The sequence below is a fragment of the Oryctolagus cuniculus genome, chromosome 19, assembly GCF_051225735.1.
Source record: "Oryctolagus cuniculus isolate XC-2025 breed Fujian yellow rabbit chromosome 19, ASM5122573v1, whole genome shotgun sequence".
NCBI lineage: Eukaryota > Metazoa > Chordata > Mammalia > Lagomorpha > Leporidae > Oryctolagus > Oryctolagus cuniculus.
In genome coordinates this window covers 34,423,621-34,445,334 of record NC_142885.1, presented here as the reverse complement: position 1 = coordinate 34,445,334, position 21,714 = coordinate 34,423,621, and the positions used below count along the sequence as shown (strand labels likewise).

General features: G+C 40.1%; 1 protein-coding gene across 3 annotated transcripts in view; it reads right to left on the bottom strand.

The window, feature by feature from the left end:
- Nucleotides 1-21,714, bottom strand: part of TPST1 (tyrosylprotein sulfotransferase 1) — a 153,118-nt gene that overhangs the window by 33,506 nt on the left and 97,898 nt on the right. The window lies entirely within an intron of this gene.

Genomic DNA, 21,714 nt, shown 5'->3' with positions numbered 1-21,714 from the left:
ATGACTTCCATTCCCCTTTGCCTCTCAAGTCAATAATTAGGGGAATATGTCACTTGTGGAAGTCCAAAATATATTTGGTGAAAAGTATGGATGCTTATTTAAGATTTCAAGCTCCCAAACTGGATATCTGAACAGAAATAACATTGAATTACTATCAAATTCAGCTTCTTTGACATCAAAAAAAGAAATCAGGGGTGGGCACTGTGGCTCAGTGGGTTAATCTGTGTCTTAGGACACCTGCATTCCATATCAGAGTTCCTGGGATTGAGTTTGGCCTCTGCTTCCAATCCAGCTCCTAACTAATGTGTCTGGAAGACAGTAAAATGATGGCCCAAGCACTCAGATTGAGTTCCTGCCTCCTGACTTCGTCCTGGTCTAGCCCCAGCTGCTGCGGGCATTTGGGGAATGAACAAGCAGATGGAAAATACCTTCTTCCCACCCCATCATTCTGCCTTTCAAATAAGTAAATAAGTCTTTTTTGAAAAGATATCAGAAAATTTGGGGATGGGTCTATGTCTCTGAGAGAGCAAAAAAAATTAACTGATAAAGAGCATCCAGGAGTTGCTCAGCTGCTGAAACACCTCAGATCAATTTGTGATATTTTAGAAGTTGTCATAAAATAGATATGTTGTATATATGGAATAGGTGTTTGGCATAGTGATTAAGGTACTGCTTGGAGTGTCCACATGCCATACCGGAGTACCTGGGCTTGAGTCCCAGTTTCATTCCCAAGTCTAGCTTCCTGTACATCCTGGGAAGCAGTGGTTATGCCTCAAATAGTTGGATCCTTGTCACCCACATGGGAGGCCTGGATTGAGTTCCTGGCTTCCACCTTGGCCTGATCTGGCCCCAGCTGTTGTAGGCATTTGGAGAGCTAATCATTAGATGGAAGATTTCTTTCTTTCTGTCTTTCTATTTCAAATAAAACAATAAATAAAAATTTTAAAAAGATAATACTAAAGTCCCATGTAAAATCCTTATACTTATTAGAAAAAAAAAACAGGTAAGATAAGATTAACTAAAATTGCTATCATACACTATCTACAGAAGAAACGATTAAAATAAAGACTTAGAAAGGTTGAAACTTATAAAATAGAAAATATATACTATGGAAATTGTAGTCAAAAGAAAGTTGAGGTAGCTATATTAGTATCAAACAAATACAACAGGACTCCCAGTTAAATTTGAATGTTAGATAAACAAAAATTTTTGCAAAATTTGGGGCATATCTATATTAAAAATACTATTTATGTGAAACTCAAATTAACTAAGCATAATGTATTTTATCTGGCAACCCTACTTTAAGACAAAAAGCATTTGTAGTAATAAAGAGAGTCCTTAAATTACAATAAAATGCAATTTGCTAAGAAATGGTAATGATTCTAAACTATTAAGCTCTCAAAATAGCCTTAAAATAAAGCAAAATTTGACAAGTCCAGGGAGAAATGGACAAATTCATCCATAAAATGAAAAATTTCAACACAGTTCTCTCAATTGTTCATATACAAAGGAAACAAAACATCAGCATACTAGTAAGAACTACATAATTTTGAAGCTTGAAGCTTGTTTTTAGGCTGCAAATAAAGCCCAGCACCCAATAATTAATGAATACACATTCTTAATAACATTCAGATATCTATATGATCATATATATATATGTAATCATATATATATATATGTATATATATGATTCACAAAAATTCACACTTAGACCATTAAAGAAGCTTCAGGGATTGGCGCTGTAGCATAGAATTTTTTTGTAAGATTTATTTATTTTTTTATTTGAAAGGCAGAGTTAGAGAGAGGCAGAAGCAGAGAGAGAGAGAGAGAGAGAGAGAGAGAGAGAGACAGAGAAAGTCTTCCATCTGCTGGTTCATTCCCCAAATGGCTGTAACAAAATCCAAAGCCAGGAGCCAAGAGCTTCTTCCAAGTCTCCCACACAGGTACAGGGGCCCAAGGACTTGGGCCATCACTACTGCTATCCCAGGTCATAGCAGAGAGCTGGACTGGAAGTGGAGCAGCCAGGACTTGAACTGGCACCCATATGGGATGCCAGCACTGCAGGCAGCAGATTTACTCGCTACGCCCCAGTGCAGGCCCCAGCACAGCAGATTAAGCTGCCACTTGTGACACTGGTATCCCACATGGGTGCTGGTTAGGGTGTAGGTTGCTCAACTTCCAATTCAGCTCCCTGATAATACTCCTGGAAATGCAGCAGAAGATAGTCCAAGAACCAAGCCCCTGTCATCCATGTGGGAGGCCCAGATGAAACTCATGACTCCTGGCTTTGGCCTGGTCCAGCCCTGGCCTCTGTGATCATTTGGAGAGTAAACCAGTGGATGGAAGATCTCTCTCTTTCTCTCTCTCTCTCTCCTTCTCCCTCTCCCTCTATGTAACTCTGCCTTTCAAATAAATCAGTCTGAAAAAATAAAGATGCTTTAACATTTTAAAGAATTACTATCATTTAAGTGACATTTTCTGAGTATATTATAAAGCTAGAAATGAATAATAAAAATATAATATAGAAAACTTATGGATGTATTCTAAATAATTTATAGACAAAACTAAATCCAACTGGGGCCAGTGCTGTGGCGTAACAGGTTAAAGCCCTGGCCTGAGGTGCTGGCATCCTGTGTGGGTGCTGGTTCTGGTCCCGGCTGCTCCTCTTCCAATCTGGCTCTCTGCTGTGGCCTGGGAAAGCGGTGAAGGAAGTCCTTGGGCCCCTGCACCCGCGTGAGAGACCTGGAAGAAGCTCCTGGCTCTTGATTGGCGCAGTTCTGGCCGTTACGGCCATCTGGGGAGTGAGCCAGCAGATGGAAGACCTCTCTCGCTCTCTATGTCTCTACCTCTCTCTGTAACTCTTTCAAATAAATAAAATAAAACTTTTTTAAAAACCTAAATCCAACTGCATATTTAAAATATTTAAATTTAAAAAACAATTGTTATTTTAAATACTGTGCAATAAGATTAGATTTTTTTAAAATTCTTATTCTTGCCTGGCTGAAATTTTGAATCACTTTATTTATTTATTTATAAAGGTTTATTTATTTATTTTGAAAGAGTTACAGAGAGGGAGAGACATAGAGAAAGAGGGCCCTTCTATCAGCTGGTTCACTATCCAGATGACTGTAACAGCCAGCACTGAGCAGGCCAAGGAGCCAGGAGCTTCGTCTGGGTCTTCCTTGGGTGTGGCAGGGGCCCAAACACTTGGACCAGTTTTTGCTGCTGTTCCCAGGCCATTAGCAGGGAGCTGGATTGGAAGTGGAACAGCTTGGACATGAAACAGTGCCCATGATGGATGCCATCATTGCAGGTGGTGGCTGTACGCACCAAGCCACATGCCAGCCCCCAAACTTGAGAATCATTTTGCCAATGTTTCTCATCACTACAACCTGTCCCCAAATTCCATTAGGTGATATGAACTGAGTAGAACTGACAGATTCATGCAGCAAGAATCAAGATATTTATAGCATTCAATTAAGAACATGATTCTTCATTCATTCAAATTTGTGAGTTTACGTATGTAAAGCTTATTTTGTCCAGGAAAGATCGAGAGATCTTTTTTCTGGCTGGTGTGCTAGTTATAATACCACTTGCCCTCCACTCCTACACACACAATCTCTGTGACTCCCAGGAAGTCGACCTCTATAGTTGTATCATCCAGGCTTCCTTGCCGTCTGTCTTGCAACTGGGCAATGGTGAGCACTAACAGGAGGTCAGAGCAGTAAGAGGAAAAAATCAGTAGTCATGTGCTGCTTAATAATGAGGATGCATTCAGAGAAGTTTATCATTAGGCAACTTCCTTGTTGTGAAAGTCAAAAAATTAGGGGAAGGCAGGCAGGCATTGCATGCAATGGATCAAGCCACTGCTTGAGATGGCAGCATCCCACATCAGAGTGCCAGTTTGAGTCTCGGCTACTCTGCTTCTGATCCAGCTCTCTGCCAAAGCATCCTGGGAGGTAACAGATGATGGCACCAGTGCTTGAGCCCCTGCCACCCATGTGGGAGACCCAGGTGAAGTTTCAGGTTCCTGGCTTTGGCCTGGCCCAGTCCTGACTGTTGTAGGCATTTAGGCAGTAAACAGGATAGAAGATATCTCTCTCTTTCTTCCCTCCCTCCCTCTCCCTCTCTCTTTCTCTCTCTCTCTCCCTCCCTCCCTCCCTCCCTCCCTCAAGTAGATGAAAATAAATAAACATTAAAAATAAAACACTTAGAACACGGTTGGAAACTTGTGACAAGGAAACATGGAAAAAAGTATGTCAATTATCTTTTCCCAAATAGGACAAAGTATGAGAATATTTGTACCCTGTGTAAATGATCACCAAAGGACAATCTCAGCAGAGGAGGCTCTCAATAATTAAGTGGACAAAATATCTCATTCTTTTATCAGCCATTACCTCCTTTGCCAACCAATCCATCTTTTGCTCAAAAGGCCAAGGGATAGAGAGTAGTGCAGACAAAGGCCATGCATGTACTCAATGACATAGGCTTCTTCCTGCCAATGCTGATCTGGTGACAGTCATCACAAATGTCCCACCTGCCCACAGCAGAGACCAACACTGATTCCCTGATATGGCACTGTTCCCCAGGTGGACCAGTCAGCCATCTGGTAGCAGGATGATTCCATAAACCATTTGATCATGAAAGGGGCAGTGTTTTATTGCCAGAGGTTTGTCTACCCTACCCACATTTCTGTCAAAACCAGCCTTCTTTTCAGTCTTAATCACCATGAAGACATTCCAAATAGCACTGCTTCTAATAAAGTACCTCATTTTAAAGCAGATAGAGTTCATCCTATAAAGTTATTACTTCTTCTGACTACAACTATAAAGTCTGGACAAAATTTAAAAATTACCTCAGTATCTGAAAAGTAAACAAAAACAGACAGGGTGTGGAAAAAGTCAAAGGTTGAAGGAGTGACCTCACAGGGTAGGTTTTCTGTTTATTTTCTTTTTCACAAGGTTTGGCCTTGAGAATGAGGTAGCATTTGTCTCTGAACAGCATAGCTCAGGTGCAAAAATATTGATAGAAACTCTGCTTTCTGGTTAGAGGAAACTCTTGGGAGGAAAAAGCAGGTGAGGGGTAACCTCAGGTTCTATGTATGAACCTACACAAATTTCAGTTTAATCTCTTGATCACGTGCACAGGACAAATCCAAAACAGCTTACCAAAGGCTTGGCTTTGATAGCTGATTTAAAATTTGAATGATTTCTTGCAAAAGGTGAAACGGAATTTATAATCCAGCATAAATGGGTTGACTGCTGGCTAAAATAATACAAAAACAAAAACACATTCACCAGATTATAAAGGAACCCAGTGTCTACACAGGATAATATTCACAATGTTGGGGGTGGGGAAGGGAGGGCGAGAAGGAGGAACAGATACTCCCACAAGTCCAGGACCACAACCTAATATAATCATGTGAACACGTACATACCATCACCTTGGTTGTATTCGGTTAGAAGCAAGTCACTAGCCCTGCCCACAGTCAAGGGAAAAGTGCTCATATAAGGTATGAACACAGGAGGGATCTTAGAGCTATCACAATTAGAAATTGTAGAAAAATCAATTCTATAAATATTACAAGGAATTGAAAGAGAACTCTTTAACTTTAAGCCAAGAAATTTGACAAATTAAAGAAATAGACACATTTTAGAAAAAAGTACAATTTATCAAAATTGACATAAGAAGAAAATCTACATAGCCATATATTCATTAAAGAGATGAAATGCATTATCAAAATTCTTCCTCAAAATAAACTTCTCAGCAATGACAGGTCTTAACTTCCAAAAGAAAAGTGCTTCCTCTGGAAAGACATGGTGTTATTTCAATTGAACGGAAAGCTGACACTCGGAACTTCTGGCTCCTCTGGTCACTTAACAAAGAGGTAAGAAAGATAATTATTGCATTGGCTGGGATGATTAATTCTGATAACAAAAGAAATCTGGGGGTCAGCTCTGTGGTGTAGTGGGTAAAGCTGCTGCCTGTAGTGCCAGCATCCCATATGGGCGCCAGTTCAAGACCCAGCTGCTCCTCTTCCCAAAGCTCTCTGCTTTGGCCTGGGAAAGCAGTAGAAGATGGCCCAAGTCCTTGGGCCCCTGCACCCACAGAAGCAGCTCTGGACTCTTGGCTTTGGATCAGCCCAGCTCCAGCCATTGCAGCCATTTGAGGAATGAACCAGAGGATGGAAGATCTCTCTCTCTCTCTGTCTCTAACTCTGCCTTTCTGTAACTCTACCTTTCAAATAATTAAATAAAAAAATTTTTTTAAAAAGAGAGAAATCTGAATTTAAAATATGCAATGGGAAAAGGATAAAACTTCCTAGAACCCAGGAGATTCTCCACTATACTTGAGAACTATGAAAAGTTATGAAATGTTACAGCAAAATGATATGGAAATGACCATTACTGATACATATGCTTTAAGAGAAAGTTTTAAAGGCCAGCACTAGGGCATAGCAGGTTAAGCTGCTGCTTGTATGCTGGCATCCCATATCAGAGTGCCAGCTGCAGTCCTAGCTGCTCAACTTCCGATCCAACTTCCTGCTAATGTGCCTGGGAAAGCAACAGAAGATGGCCAAAAATTGGGCCCCTGTCACCCATAAAGGAGATATAGATGGAGATCTTGACTCCTGGCTTCAGCCTGGCCCAGTCCTGGTTGTTTTGGCCATTTAGGGAGTGAACCAGCAAACGGAAGATCTCTTCCTCTCTCTGCCTTTCAAATAAAATAAGTAAATAAATCACTTAAAAAAAAAAAAAAAAAGGTTTGGGTTACCCGCTCAAGAAAGAAACAAGACCATCTGAGGTGATTACTGAAGTCTTGCAAAAGAAACAAGAAATGGCTAAAGAAAGAAAGAAATAATAAATACAATCCACAACCACATGACAAGTGAGGAAAATACCAGTTCTACAGATAATCTTCTTTTCTTCGATATGAATATTTGGAATATATCAACCAATTCTTTTTTCCTACTTTCCATTATCATGCTAATATAAGATGTACTTGTGCTAATAATGTCTAACTCTATATCAGTATCTAAACTTCAGGCTAGCAAAGAAGGAATCTGAATTAGCTAGCAGGATAAGTTAACATCACCCAGAAATGGATAAAGTACTTTATGAAACAGTTTCTCCTCTTGAGAGTGATGGTTAGCATGCTTTCGGTATTTAAGGGATACTTATATTCAGCAGAAGCATAATGTTATAACCTTTATTTGGATGTTAAATAGGGTTAAAATTGGTATGTGTAAATGCCAGGTTGGCAAAGAATGGACTCTGCTTGAGGGATGGGTGTTCTGGAGCCTGCAGTACCAGCATCCCATACAGGCGCCAGCTCAAGTCCCAGCTGCTTCACTTCTAATCCAGCTCCCTGCTAATGACTGGGAAAGCAGTGAAGAATGGCCCAAGTGCATGGGTCTCTAATCCACACGGGATACTGAGAAGATGATCCTGGTTCCTGGCTTCAGGCTGACCCAGCCATGGTTGTTGTGACTTACGATACTTACCGACTTGCAAATGTTGAACCACCCCTGCATTTCTGGAATAAATCTCACTTGTTCATGATGTATGAAATATTTGATGTGTTTTTGGATTTGATTTGCTAGTATTTTGTTGAGAATCTTTGCATCTATGTTCATTAAGAATACAGGTCTGTAGTTTTCTTTTTGTGTCGTGTCATTGGTTTTGGTATCAAAGTAACACTGGCCTCCTAAGAGTATGGCAGAATTCCTCCTGTTCAATATTTTAGAATAGTTTGAACAGTATTGGAGCTACTTTGTTTTTGAATGTTTTATAGAATTAAGAGTTAAGCCATCAGCTCCTGGACTTTTCCTTGATGGAAGATTTTTGATTACTGCTTCAATCTCATTGCTTGTTAGGGGCCTGTTTACATTGTCTATATCTTCTTGATTTAATCTTGGTAGGTTATGAATCCAGGAATTTATCCATTTCTTTGAGTTTTCCAGTTTACCAGCACATAGTTCTTCCTGGTAGTTTCTTACAGTCCTTTGTATTTCAATGGTGTCAGTTATAATGTCCTCCTTTTTTATCTCAACTTTTATTTATTTATTTTCCCTATTAGTCTGGCTAGAGATTTATTTATTTTGTCTTCTCAAAAAACCAACTTTTTGTTTCATTGATCTTTTGTATAGCTTTTTTAGTTTCAATTTAATATATTTCTGCTCTGATCCTTATTGTTTCTCACCTCCTGCTGATTCTGGGTTTGGTTTGTTCTTGTCCTTGTTTTTCTAAGTCTTCAAAATTAGATCTTTAGTTTGAGATATCTTTTTCTAGTGTAAGTACTCAATGCTATAAATTTCCCTCCTTCTTAGCTGTATTCCACAAGTTTTGATATGTTTTCATTTTTTATTTATTTCACTAAAGTTTTTGATTTCCTTTTAATTTATTCAATGACCCACTGATCATTCAGTAGCATGTTTTTTAATTCCCAAGTATTTATGAATGTTCTATTGTTCTCCATGTTGTTGATTTCTAGCTTTATTCCTTTATGGTCTAAGAAGATACATGATATGATTTTAATTATTTTAAGTTTGCTGATACTTGATCTGTGGCCTAATATGTGGTCTATCCTTGAAAATGTTCTATGTGCTGATGAGAAGAATGTGTATTCTAGCTATTGGGTGAATTGACTTATAAATGTCTGTTAGGGTCATTTGCTCAATACTATGTCTCAAATCTGATGAATCTTTATGGTTTTTTTGTCTAGATGATCTGTCCATTGATGAGAGTGGGGTGTTGAAGACACTACTATTATTGCATTGGAGTCCATCCCTTTTGGCTTAATAGTATTTTCTGTATATATCATGGTGGTCTTGTGTTGGGTGCTTATATATCTATGATTGTAATGTCTTCTTGCTGATTTTAATCTTTTATCAAAATATAATGTCCTTTTTTCTCTTTTTACAGTTTTTTATTTAAAGTCTGTTTTATCTGATATGAAGATAGCTACACCTGTTCACTTTTGGTTTCCATATGCCTGGGCTATCTTTTCCCAACCCTTCAGTTTGTCTGTTTGTATCTTTGTGAAGTGAGTTTCTTGTAGGCAGCCTATAGTGGGGGTTGAGGTTTTCTATCCATTCAGCCTGCCCAAGTCTTTTGCTTGGTGAATTTAATCCATTTACATTCAAGGTTAGTACTGATAGATAAAAACTAAGACCTTTCATTTTGTTGACTGGTCCACCTGATCTGTTACAGAATTTGGCAGTGTGATGTGTTTTCATGATGTTTACTACTAATGCAAGGCTTCTTTCAGAATTGGACAGTGAGAGAGAGAGAGAAAGAGAGAGAGAGAAAGGTCTCCCTTTTTCCATTGGTTCACCCCCAAAGTGGCCGCCACGGCCGGCGCGTTGAGGCCGGCATGCTGCGCAAATCCGAAGCCAGGAGCCAGGTGCTTCCTCCTGGTCTCCCATGCAGGTGCAGGGCCCAAGGACCTGGGCCATCCTCCACTGCACTCCTGGACTGGAAGAGCAGCAACAGGGACAGAATCCGGCGCCCCAACCAGGACTAGAACCCGGGGTGCTGGCGCCGCAGGCAAAGGATTAGCCTAGTGAGCCGCAGCACCAGCCCCAGAATTTCTTATAAGGCTGGTCTGCTTGTGGTGAATTCTCTCAATTTTTGCTTTATTTCTCCTTCACTTTTAAAGGATAGCATCACTGGCTATATTATTCTTGGTTGGAAGCCTTTTCTTTTTAAGACCTTGAATACATCATTCCACTCTCTTCTGGCCTGTAGGGTTTCCACTGAGAAGTCTAATATTAATCTAATTGGTTTTCCTTTATATGTAACTTGATGCTTTTCTCTTACTGTCTTTAGGATTCTCTCCTTTTCTTTAGCTTTTGACAACTTGATGACAATATGCTTTAGTGAAGACCTTTTTTGGTTGAGTCTGCTTTAGGTTCTTTGAGCTTATTGTATCTAGATGTCTATGTCTCTTTCAAGACCTGGGAAATTTTTTTTTTTTATTGACAGGCAAAGTGGACAGTGAGAGAGAGAGAGAGAGAGAGAGAGAGAGAGAAAGGTCTTCCTTTTCCGTTGGTTCACCTCCCAATGGCCGCTGCGGCCCGTGCGCTGCGGCCAGCACACTGCGCTGATCCGAAGCCAGGAGCCAGGTGCTTCTCCTGGTCTCCCATGTGGGTGCAGGGCCCAAGGACTTGGGCCATCCTCCACTGCACTCCCAGGCCACAGCAGAGGGCTGCACTGGAAGAGGAGCAACCAGGACTGAATTCAGCGCCCTGACTGGGACTAGAACCCGGTGTGCCGGCGCCGCAGGCAAAGGATTAGCCTAGTAAGCCGCGGCACCAGCGACCTGGGAAATTTTCAACTATTATTTCATTTAGCAGGTTCTCAATGCCTTTTTCCTTTTCTTCTCCTTCAGGAATACCTATAATATAAATATTTTGTCATTTAATGGTATCTCATATTTCAAACAGACTTTCTTCATTCATTATTTTCTCTTTGATTTTGTCTGATTGTCTGGAGTATTTCAAAAGTCTTGTCCTCAAGGTCAGAAATTCTTTCATCCACTTGGTCTACACTGCTGTTAAAGTTCTCAATTGTATATTTTATTTTACTGATTGAAGATTTCATCCCCAAAATTTCTATTTGGTTTTTCTTAATGAGTTCTATTTCCTTAGTAATATTTTCATTCATGTTTCTCATTGATTTCCTCACCTTTTTAAAAAAGAATTACTTATTTATTTGAAAGTCAGAGTTACACAGAAAGAAGGAGAGGCAGAATGAGAGAGTCTTCCATCCGCTGGTTCACTCCCCAATTGGCTGCAACAGCCGGAGCTGCACCAATCTGAAGCCAGCAGCTTCTTCCGGGTCTCCCATGTGGGTGCAGGGGCCCAGGCACTTGGGCCATCTTCTATTACTTTCCCAGGCCATAGCAGAGAGCGGGATTGGAAGTGGAATAGCCGGGACTTGAACCGGTGCCCATATGGGATGCTAGCACTACAGGCAGTGGCTTTACCCACTACACCACAGCGCCAGCCCCTTCTTTACTTTTTTAATCTATCTGTATTTTTGCATCTTGTTGCATTTCCTTACAATCATTTTAAGTTCTGTACCTGTGATTTCATAGATTTCCTTCAGTTCAGGATCTAATTCTGGAGGAGTGTTATGCTCTTTTGGAGGTGTCATGCTACCTTGCTTCATGCTTCCTATGTCCCTGCAATGACATCAGTCCATCTGGTGTATTCATCCCTTCTTCTTTATAGAGTAGGTTTTATTGGAAAAGACTTAATGGTTTTGCTGGTATGTAGGGTATCACTTGGCTTGTTGCTTTGGCTTTGGTTCTAGGTGATCCCAGACGTGTAGTCTCTGATTTCTTTCGTCTTAATGTTAGCTGTGTCTGTAAGTGACACAGTGGACTAGTCTGCTGCAGTTGATAGGAATAGAAGTGTGGCTTTGAGATGAATAAGGGCTTCCTTGGATGTGTATCTTTTGTCCACAGGGAGTTCACTGTCAGTCTCCTTGGCAAATGTGATAGCCAGGGGGCATTGTTCTTGGTGTTCTTTGCTGCTCCCTTGTCCTATTGGCCAGCCTGAGTGATGCCAGGGCTTGTGGAACCAATTGCTGTGTGATATGGATGCACCCTTCCTCAGGCCCTGCTAGGAGGGTCCAGTTGGTGCTGTGGCTTATAATACCAACTGCTGTAGTCTTAGGACTAGGGGATGTGAAGTGGACCCTGTTCCAGTGCTACATAAGGACTACAAGGTATACTGGAGATTTTACTTTGGAAGGTATGAGTCTAGAGAGGTGGAATGCAGAGAGGTTCTTCCCTATGTCCACCAGGTAGATTCCAGTGGCACCAAGAAATTTAAAACTAATTGTTATGGTCCTGGCATTGCAGGGAATAGTGGGGTCAACACCTGGATCTCCCAGGGTAAGGAGATTTTTTTTTTTTACGGGGCTGCTTCTGGTGTTAGCCCTCAGAAGCTAAAGCAAATCCTCCTTGTTCACGTAGGCATGCATGAGTGTAGCTCTGGGGATAATATTTCCACAGTTTCAGGACCAGGGGATCTGTTCTTTGCCCTAAACAATGCCTTGACTCTAACTGTGATGATTTCTTTTTTTTTTTTAAGATTTATTTATTTATTTGAAAGGCAAAGTTACAGACAAGCAGACACAGAGAGAGAGAGAGAGGGTGAGAGGTCTTCCATCTGCTGGTTCACTCCCCAAATGGCCACAATGTCCAGAGCTGCGCCAATCTGAAGCCAGGAGTCAACAGTTTCTTCTGGGTCTCCCAAGCAGGTACAGGGGCCCAACGACTTGGGCCATCCTCTACTGCTTTCCCAGGCCACAGAAGAGAGCTGGATTGGAAGTGGAGCAGCCGGGACTCAAACCAGCACCCTTATGAGATGTCGGCACTGCAGGCAGCAGATAAAGCTACCTTCCCACAGCGCCGGCCTCATGACTATGATGCTGGTAGGAGAACAGAGGTGTGCTGTGTGGGTTTTTGCTGAGTATGGTGCTTCATGGGCATAGGGGAGGAGAAGATAGCAAGGCAGCTTAATGCTCCAAGCCTAGCAGTTGCTCAGACCCCAGTCAGCTCTCCAGGCTGAAATAAAAGTCAGTAGGTGACCATGGAATTCCCTCTCAGCTAAAACTGCCAAGTGGTAGGGTGCACAGCAATTTCTTCCTTGGTGTGGTAAGACGGCAGCTCACAGCCAGCTACTGGCTGTGCCACATGGCTGGCTGCAGCGGTGTCTCTGTCTTCTTTCTTATTGCCCACAGATTCTTCATTGTTGTTGCTGCTGTTTTTGTTTCACTTCTTCCCTGAAATTTTCCATCAGACCCCTGGAAACACAGTCTTTCCTTGTTCTTGTCACATCCCAGCTCAGCTATATCACCCTGCACATTGTTAATTTTTATTTATTTATTTATTTGACAGATAGAGTTAGACAGACAGACAGAGAGAGAGAGACAGAGAGAAAGGTCTTCCTTCCCTTGGTTCACCCCCAAATGGCCGCTACAGCTGGAACTACGCCGATCCGAAGCCAGGAGCCAGGTGCCTCCTCCTGGTCTCCCATGCAGGTGCAGGGACCCAAGCACTTGGGCCATCCTCCACTGCCTTCCCAGGCCACAGCAGAGAGCTGGACTGGAAGAGGAGCAACTGGGACTAGAACCTGGCACCCATATGGGATGCTGGCACCGCAAGCGGAGGATTAACCATGTGAACCATGGTGCTGGCCCCCCACATCATTAATCTTAAAACTATCTTGTTTTGTTTAAAGCATCACATAGCTATAGATTTTTTTGCATCAAAAAGTCAGTATTTTATTAAATAAAGACTATGTCATCACTTCAAAACACAATAACAATATAAATTTAAAAAAAAAGAAACTGTAAATAGAGATGTAAAAAGTAAGTAAAGGTAAAATTTTGTAACACCACGCCCCCCTCCCCAACACACACATAGTAAACATCCTCAGGTGAAGGCATCCATGGCAAGTAGAAAAGTCCTTAGTTTTTAAAAAGTAGCACAATATATACCAATATTTATACTATAGTATGGTCAATGACAAGAGTAAAGGTATACTTTTACAAGGTGTAGTAGGAGCAAACTGTGGCACACAAGGGGTGTCATTTGAGCTGAGATGTAAACATCAAATTTTTAAGATGAAGAGGAGGAGAAGCAGGGTAGTCAAGGCAGAAGGAACAAGAAAGATCAAAAGTATGGAGGCATAAAGATGTTATGGTATGAAAGATTCAGTATGGTTAAAATAATAAAGTGAGATGAGGTTGAAGGAGAAGGATGAAAGCAAAACAGGAGTTTCATTCTTCTTAGAATGTAAAAAGTCTCAAAAGGCCATTGCTGTCATCAAAAAAAAAAAAAATACTAGCTAAACTAAACTGCATATTCTTCTTAGAGTGAAAACAAGTCTAAATGACCCAAATTTCTCATCCAAAGAAGGTGTTGCAGACAGCAGCTTAACCTGCTGTGCCACAAGGCTGGCCCCTACAGAAAACTTTTGCATCCTTGTCCTAGAGCAACCACAATAAACAAAACAAAAACAGACAAACCAAAGTAGTGTAGCTAAAAAAGAAGAGATAATAGCCACTGGGAGATAAAAATGGGATACTAAAATAAACCATGTTAATCCAAAACATTGTAGGGAATGAGAAACAAATGAACAAAAACAAATGGTCCAAATAAAAAACAAATAACTAGATAGTAAGAAGGATGGGAATAATATACCGTGTGTATATGGTATACATGGAAACATTGCTATGGCTATATTCTATCAGAGAACACAGACTTCCAGAGAATAACATCAGAAATGTTATAATGATAAGAATTCTTCAGGAAGATTTAAGTATGCATCTAACAATAGATTCAAAATATATGAAGCAGGTGTAGATGTTTGGCTCAGAGGTAAAGACACTGCTGAATATATCTGCATTCCATATCAGAGTGCCTAATATTGAGTCTTAGCGCTGTTTCCTGACTCCAGCTTCCCACTAATGCACACCTTGCACAGCAGCAGTGATGGCTCACTTTTCTTGGTTCCTGCCACCTATCTGGAAGACCCAGATTGAGTCCCTGGCTCCTGGCTTTGGCCTGACCCAACTCAGCTGTTGTTGGCATTTGGGGAATGAACTAGCAGATAGACACTCTCTCATACTGTTTGTCTATCTGTTTCTGTATCTCCTTCCTCCTCCTTCCAAATGAAAAAATATATATTTTTATAGTCACCTTTTTTAATTAAAGATTTATTTATTTATTTGAAAGTCAGAGTTACAGAGAGAGAGGAAAGGCAGAGAGAAAGAGAGATCTTCCATCTACTTGTTCAGTCCCCAGTTGGCTTCAATGGCTGAAGCCACACCTATCCAAAGCCAGGAGCCAGGAGCCTTCTCTGGATCTCCCATGCAGGTGCAGGGGCCCAAGGACTTGGGCCATCTTCTACAGCTTTCCCAGGTCATAGCAGAGAGCTGGATCGGAAGTGGAGCAGCCTGTACTCAAACTGGTGCCCATATGGGATGCCAGCACTGCAGGTGGCCACTTTACCCACTATGCCACAGCACTGGCCGCTATAGTCACCTTTTAAAAACAAACAAAATAGGAGCCAGCATTGTGACATAGTGGGTAAAGCCACTGCCTGTGATGCCAGTATCCCATATGAGTGCCTGTTAGAGTCCTGGCTGCTCCACTTCCAATCCAGCTGCCTGCTAAAGGCCTAAGAAATGCTTGGGTCCCTGCCACCCATGCGGGATACCCAGAAGAAGATCCTGGCTCAAATCTTTGGCCTGGCCTAGCCCTGGCCATTGCAGCCATCTAGGGAGTGAACCAATAGATGGAAGATCTCTCACTCTTTCTCTCCCCACCCCCTTCTAACTCTGACTTTCAAACAAATAAAAAAAAAATCTTAAAAAAAATAGGTGCAGCAAAACTAATAGAAATGAAGGAAAATAAACATGTATGCAAACTTGTCCAAAAGTGATCAAGCTAGAACAACAAATATTGAACAATATTATGAAACAACTTGACGTAAATGGTATTTACTAAACTAGGACAACTGCAAAACACATTTTTCAAGGGAACATGAGACAGTATACTGGCCATAAAGCAATTTTTAATATATTTCAAAGGGATGAAACCACAGTGAATATTCTCTGACCATCATGGAATTAAATTAGAAGTCAACAACAAAAAGATAATTAGAAAATCTCCAAATATTTGTAAGTAAACATTATTCTGAAAGTCTGGACTTTAACCTGGACTTCACTGTAGTAACAGTGAAGCTATTCAAGAATTTTGATGTGTGATCTGCAAAACAAAGTAATCCTAACTGGATAGGAATGCTATGTATGGAGATAGGAAAAAAAGGGTGGAGTGGGGTGGGGTGGGGAGTAGTTTCTGCTGGGTACAATGAAGCAGACAACACAAGTGTACATTCCAGGCTCTAATGTAAGTATATCAATTCCCAACTGCTGCAGCTTCTTACTGCTTGGTTCACAAGTGTCATCTAACCCCATCTCCCAGCTCACTTCACCTTCAAGTCCCTTATCGTCTGCTACTGTGGTTTCTGCCCTCTGATAACTGCTTTTCCAATGACACTTTCTTTTCTTATATTCTGTCTGCTCAGGTTTTCAACTAGATATTCCATTCATACTTGGATTTGCTTTTCAGCTTACTCTTTAAATTGAGCAAGTGGGTCTTTGAACTACTTTTTGACTTAATCTATGTGCCTTTAAGGACTCTGTTTATCATATCTGCTCTCTGGCACATGGAAACGGCAAATTCAGATGAGCAAAGCCTCTTCTCCATTCCCAATCAAGATTCCTGCTCAGTTTAGTGAACAATTCCATCCAGCTTTTGAAAACGTCTGGATAGGAAGTTCGATTTTGGACACTGAATTTGAGGTTCTTGAGAGCATCCAGATGGAGATATTCAGAAGTCAGTTGGAAGAAAGGGCTCTAGAGCACAGGAAAGAGACTACTGGGAAATACGTATTTATGAGTGGACAAGGAGACCTTAAAACAGGAGTCCTTAATCAGATGGGCTTCAGGAGCATTTACAAATCTACCAAAATTGTGAGTAAAATTCTACACTTGTATGTATGTATATTTCTCAGGTAAGGATCTGGTTTTGTTAAAGTTCCTAAGTCTAAAAAGTTTAAGCATCATTGTGTGTGTGTGTGACATGGGGGGATCGGGGGTAGCAGGAGATTGCGGAAATGGCTGGGGATGTAACCTGGAGGACACTATTTACTAAAATGTGCTATAATTTTGAAGCTAGAGACTATGGTCTCTAATCATCTCCAATTTACTAAGTGAGTCACAGCAGCAATGAAGCACATGATTTTCTATTCAAAGTTGCAGCAAAAATGTGATGACTCAGACATCATTTTTTCTAGACTACCCAGAATTGTATGCAAAACAGCATTTTTAGTCCTAAGGAAGTAGCTTCTATATTCCCAATCAAAATGTATTTTTTCCACCTACTCCTCTCCTGTAAATAAGAGAATAATTTCCCTAGCCACTTTCCTTCCCTGGGGTCCATCTTCTATCACAAATAAAAATTAAATAACTCTTTCCAAGCCCTGCTTTACAAAACCCCATGATCATCAACGCCAGAGTAGCATTTTAGTTATTAGAAGCAAAAAAGTTTTAAAAATACAGAAGATTTGATTTGCAAGGCGGTCTATGAAACCCACTTCATAAAACAAGAATGTCAGCTTGTATGCAGTGTCCCACAGGGCTCAAAAATGCAATTACAGTTCACACTTTGTCTTTTCTTAAAAAATTATTTCTCACTTTAGAGATAGGTAGACAGAAAAAAAATTTTATTTTTCCAGTGTCCATTTTGAGCCACAAGTGTGTATGAAACAAATTCTTTAGTCACATGTAGTCAAACCACAGCATTCTTCCCAACCTACCATTCAAGCAAACCAAGACAATTTAGCCAAGCCAACTTACACGTATAAGAACTATAATGTCTACAGCCTGGGAAACCTCAGTATGTGATTTATACATGTATCTTGGTTTATAAAAAACCCTTTCAGTGTTGTGCAAAAGAGAAAGCTATGAATTACCAACCATAAGGAGATTATCAAGGACTATGAAAGCAGGATGCTAGACTGAGGTATGCTTTTAGTAGAATACAGATCACAAAAATCTAAATTTTTAAAAATTTTCTTCTACTTTAAAGGCAAAGCAACTGAGAGCAAAAGAGACAAGAGACATCCTTCATCCATTTGTTTACTCTCAAATACCCACAACAACCAAGATGGGCTAGGTTGAATCCAGGAGCCTATAATTCTATCAAGGTCTCCAACATGGGGAGCGGGGGCCTAAACACTTGGGATATATCTGCTGCCTTCCAGGATGTATTAGTAAGAAGCTGGACGGGAAGTAAATGAGCCAGGACTCAAACTGGCACTCCAATATGGGATATAAACTGCGGTTTAACCTGCTATATCATAACACCCACCCCCACAAAACTTTAATACATATAAATATAAAAATAGCATATATTCTCCCCGATCTGTGACAACTAACTGAGCACCTAAAAGGAAACCTGTAGAAGTGAAACTGACACTATGAAAAGCAATGACTTTGATCAGCCCTTGTCTTGACTGTTGAGGAACGGTTTATTATTTTTTTTTTTACTATTTTTTCTACTTAATACCATTGGTTGAACTATTTACTTAACACAGAATTACTCATAGGTGTTTAAATCCAATTGAAAATGGATCCCAGTAAAAAATGAGTGAGAATAAGAGAGGGAGGAGAGGTACAGTGCAGCACACAGTCCCTTGGACTTACACCTAAGAGTAAAGGTAAAAACTTGCCATGGGACTCCAAATCCCATTAAGCTGGGTGGTACTAATGTCATCTTACATGCTAGAGTGATCATATTAAGTGTGTAACTAATCATATAGACAGGAATAAGTGTAAAAGGGATCACATAAATAAGACCAAGTGTCTGCTAATAACAACAGATAGAATTAAAAGGGAGAGAATGATCAAAATCAAACATGAGAAGCAGGCCACACAGAAGACTCATAGAATGATAAACACCCTAAACAGTGCTCAGACCTCAGAATCAGCCCTAAAGGCATTCAGATCTCACTAAAAAGCCTATGAGAGCATTTCAGGTATTGAAAGCCAAGACACTGTAGCAAAAAATGACCTACATGAAGGATCTCTGTGAGTGAGATCCCAGTGGAAAAAAGGGGTCATCAAAGAAGGAGGTACCTTTCTTTGAAGGGAAAAGAGAACTTCCACTTTGCTTATGGCCATGTCTAAATACTGACAGAGTTTGTGGACTCAAAACGCTTCCATAGCCTTGGCAGCTCATGTCAAGAGCCTCAGGTGTTTATTGATGTCATAAATAAGAGTGTCAATTGCTAAATCAACAACAGGAGTCACTGTGCACTTGATCCCCATGTAGGACCTCTGTCCTTACTGAGTTGTACTATGAGAATTAATGGTAAAATTTGTCTTCAAACAGTGCTTTATACTTTGTGTGTCTGTGTGGGTGCAAACTGTTGAAATCTTCACGTAGTATAGAGCTGATCTTCTGTATATAAAGATAATTAAAAATGAATCTTAATGAAGAATGGGGTGGGAGAGGGAGTAGGAGGTGGGATGGGAGTTGAGGTGAGAGGGTGGGTGTAGGGGGAAGAACCTCTATATTCTTAAAGCTGTACCTATGAAATTTGTATTTATTAAATAAAAGCTTTCTAAAAACAACCAACTTAGGAGACAGCTCATAAAAGAATATGTACATATAGCTAATAACTTGGAAATGTTTAATTATATTAAAAAAACTATCAATGAGCAAAACTTTAAAATAAAATCACCTCCATTATGCGGGTAGCTCTAACTTAAAAAAATATTAACATATATCAAGCACCTTGAAAAATCTCAAACACCATGATGTAGTTTAATTCCACTTTTATTAGTCTTTTTAAAAACACCCTTAAATATAGTACATGCAAAGGTCTTTTCTGCAGCACAATCTATCAAAGATAAAACTATAAACAAAAGAAAAATGGGAAAATTAATTATAGAACATTTACCAGGGAAATATATCTTGTTTGTTCATTTATGCATTCATTTACTAGTGTTTCAAAAAGAGCTTAAGGTGGCTTCTATGATAATGTAACATAACCATGAAAAATTATGTTTAGAAAGCTGCACATAATAGAAAAGTGCCCATGAATATTAAGAGGAAGCTACTTTGATACAAAATCATTTATGTGTAAAGGTAAGATCATAAGCTACGTAATTTTACATTTGTTTATTAAAATACACAGGAGGCACAGGAGGAAGAGAAATAGATAAAAATACTAAGAATGGTATATGTCTAGGGCTAGCATTGCAGCATAAAGCTGCTGCCTGCAATGTGGCATCCCATCTGGGTGCTGGTTCATGTCCCATCTGCTTCACTTCTGATCCAGCTCCCTGCTAATGGCCTGAGAGAGCAGGGGAAGATGGCTCAATGTCTTGCACATCTGCACCCAGATGGAAGACTCAGATGAAATTCCTGGCTCCCAACATCAGCCCAGCCTAGCCCTGGACATCCAGATATTTGGCAAATGAACCAGCAGATGGAAGACTTCTCTCTCTGTAACTCTGACTTCCAAATAAATAAATCTTTTTTTTTTTTTAAAGAATGGTATGTGTCTGGATGTTAACATTAACAGGTGATATTTATTTATTTATTTATTTATTTATTCTTTTTCATAAGTTTTATAGAATGAGCTTATACTTAATAAGCTCATTAATAAAAATGTTGGCATATGAAAAGCATAAAAACATATTACTTAAAAAAATTTTTTTAAATCTGCTTTTATATATAATGGTTTACGGGGCTGGTGCTGTGGCGTAGCTGGTAAAGCCACTGTCTGCAGTACTGGCTGCAACGGCTATAGGCTGTGCTGATCTGAAGCCAGAGTCAGGAGCTTCTTCTGGGTCTCCCCAATGGGTTCAGGGGCCCAAGGACTTGGGCCATCTTCTTCTGCTTTCCCAGGCCATAGCAGAGATCAGAAGTGGAGCAGTTGGGACTCAAACCGGTGCCCATATGGGGTGCTGGCACTGCAGGCGGAGGCTTTACCTGCTGCGCCACAGCGCCAGCCCCAAATAAATTTTTAAAAATATGTGTGTGTGTGTGTCTATTAATGATTTACAAGAAGACAGTTCTTCCTGTATAATCATTAGTGATAAATTGAAAAGCTTTAATCGTTCAGAGAAAGAAATCTCCATGGAAATTAATCTTAAAGGTATTAAAGGAAACAAACATGCTATATTACAAAGTTGTGAGGGAGAGAAGGACACTGACATAAACAGGAATACCAGAGACAGACAAGAAATTTCAATTTTATAATCAAATATCCTACCCATGAACACACGCTAACATGGTTGTCATGTTTTAATTGCAGTTTCAAAAAAGAATATATAGAGAGAGATGGAAACAGACAAGCTGCAGGAAGAAGATAACAGGGGATTATAGTTCAATGGGTATGGAGTTTCAATTTGGGAAGATAAAAAAGTTCAGGAGATGGGATGGTGATGACACAATGTGAATGTACTTAATGCCAATAAATTATACACTTAAAAACTCTTAAATTGGGAGCCTGCCTTGTGATGCAGTAGGTTAAGCTGCTACCTGTGATACTAACATCCCATATGAAAGCTGGTTTGAGTCCCAGCTGCTCTACTTCTGATCCAGTTTCTTCCTAATGTGCCTTGGAGGGCAGTGGAAGATGGTCCCTGCCACTCATGTGGGAGACCAGGATGGAGTTCCAGGCACCTGGCTTTGGCTTGGCCCAGTTCTAGGCCTGGCAGCCATTTGGAAAGTAAGCCATGTGGATGGAAGATCTCCTTCTCTCCCTTATCTTTCCCTTTCTTGTCACTCTGCCAGTTAAGTAAATAAATCTTTTTTAAAAAAGAAGACCTATCAAAATGGTAAGCTTATGTTACTTATCTATTATAAGAAAAAAATGAATGTGTAAGGTATGACTTCATGAAACAGACTCAACTGGTAAAATATATATTCAAATTAGCTCTTTCAGTTTTCAGAATAAACAATAGATTCTAAAGATGTGAGCTTAACTTTTTAAAATAAAAGCTGTAATTTTACTTTAATGCTAACTTTAAATCAGAGGGATTAGGTACTGTACCTATTTAATAATTCTTCTAATGTAGCCAATGTTTTGCCTTAGTACGTCAAGAAATTATACCT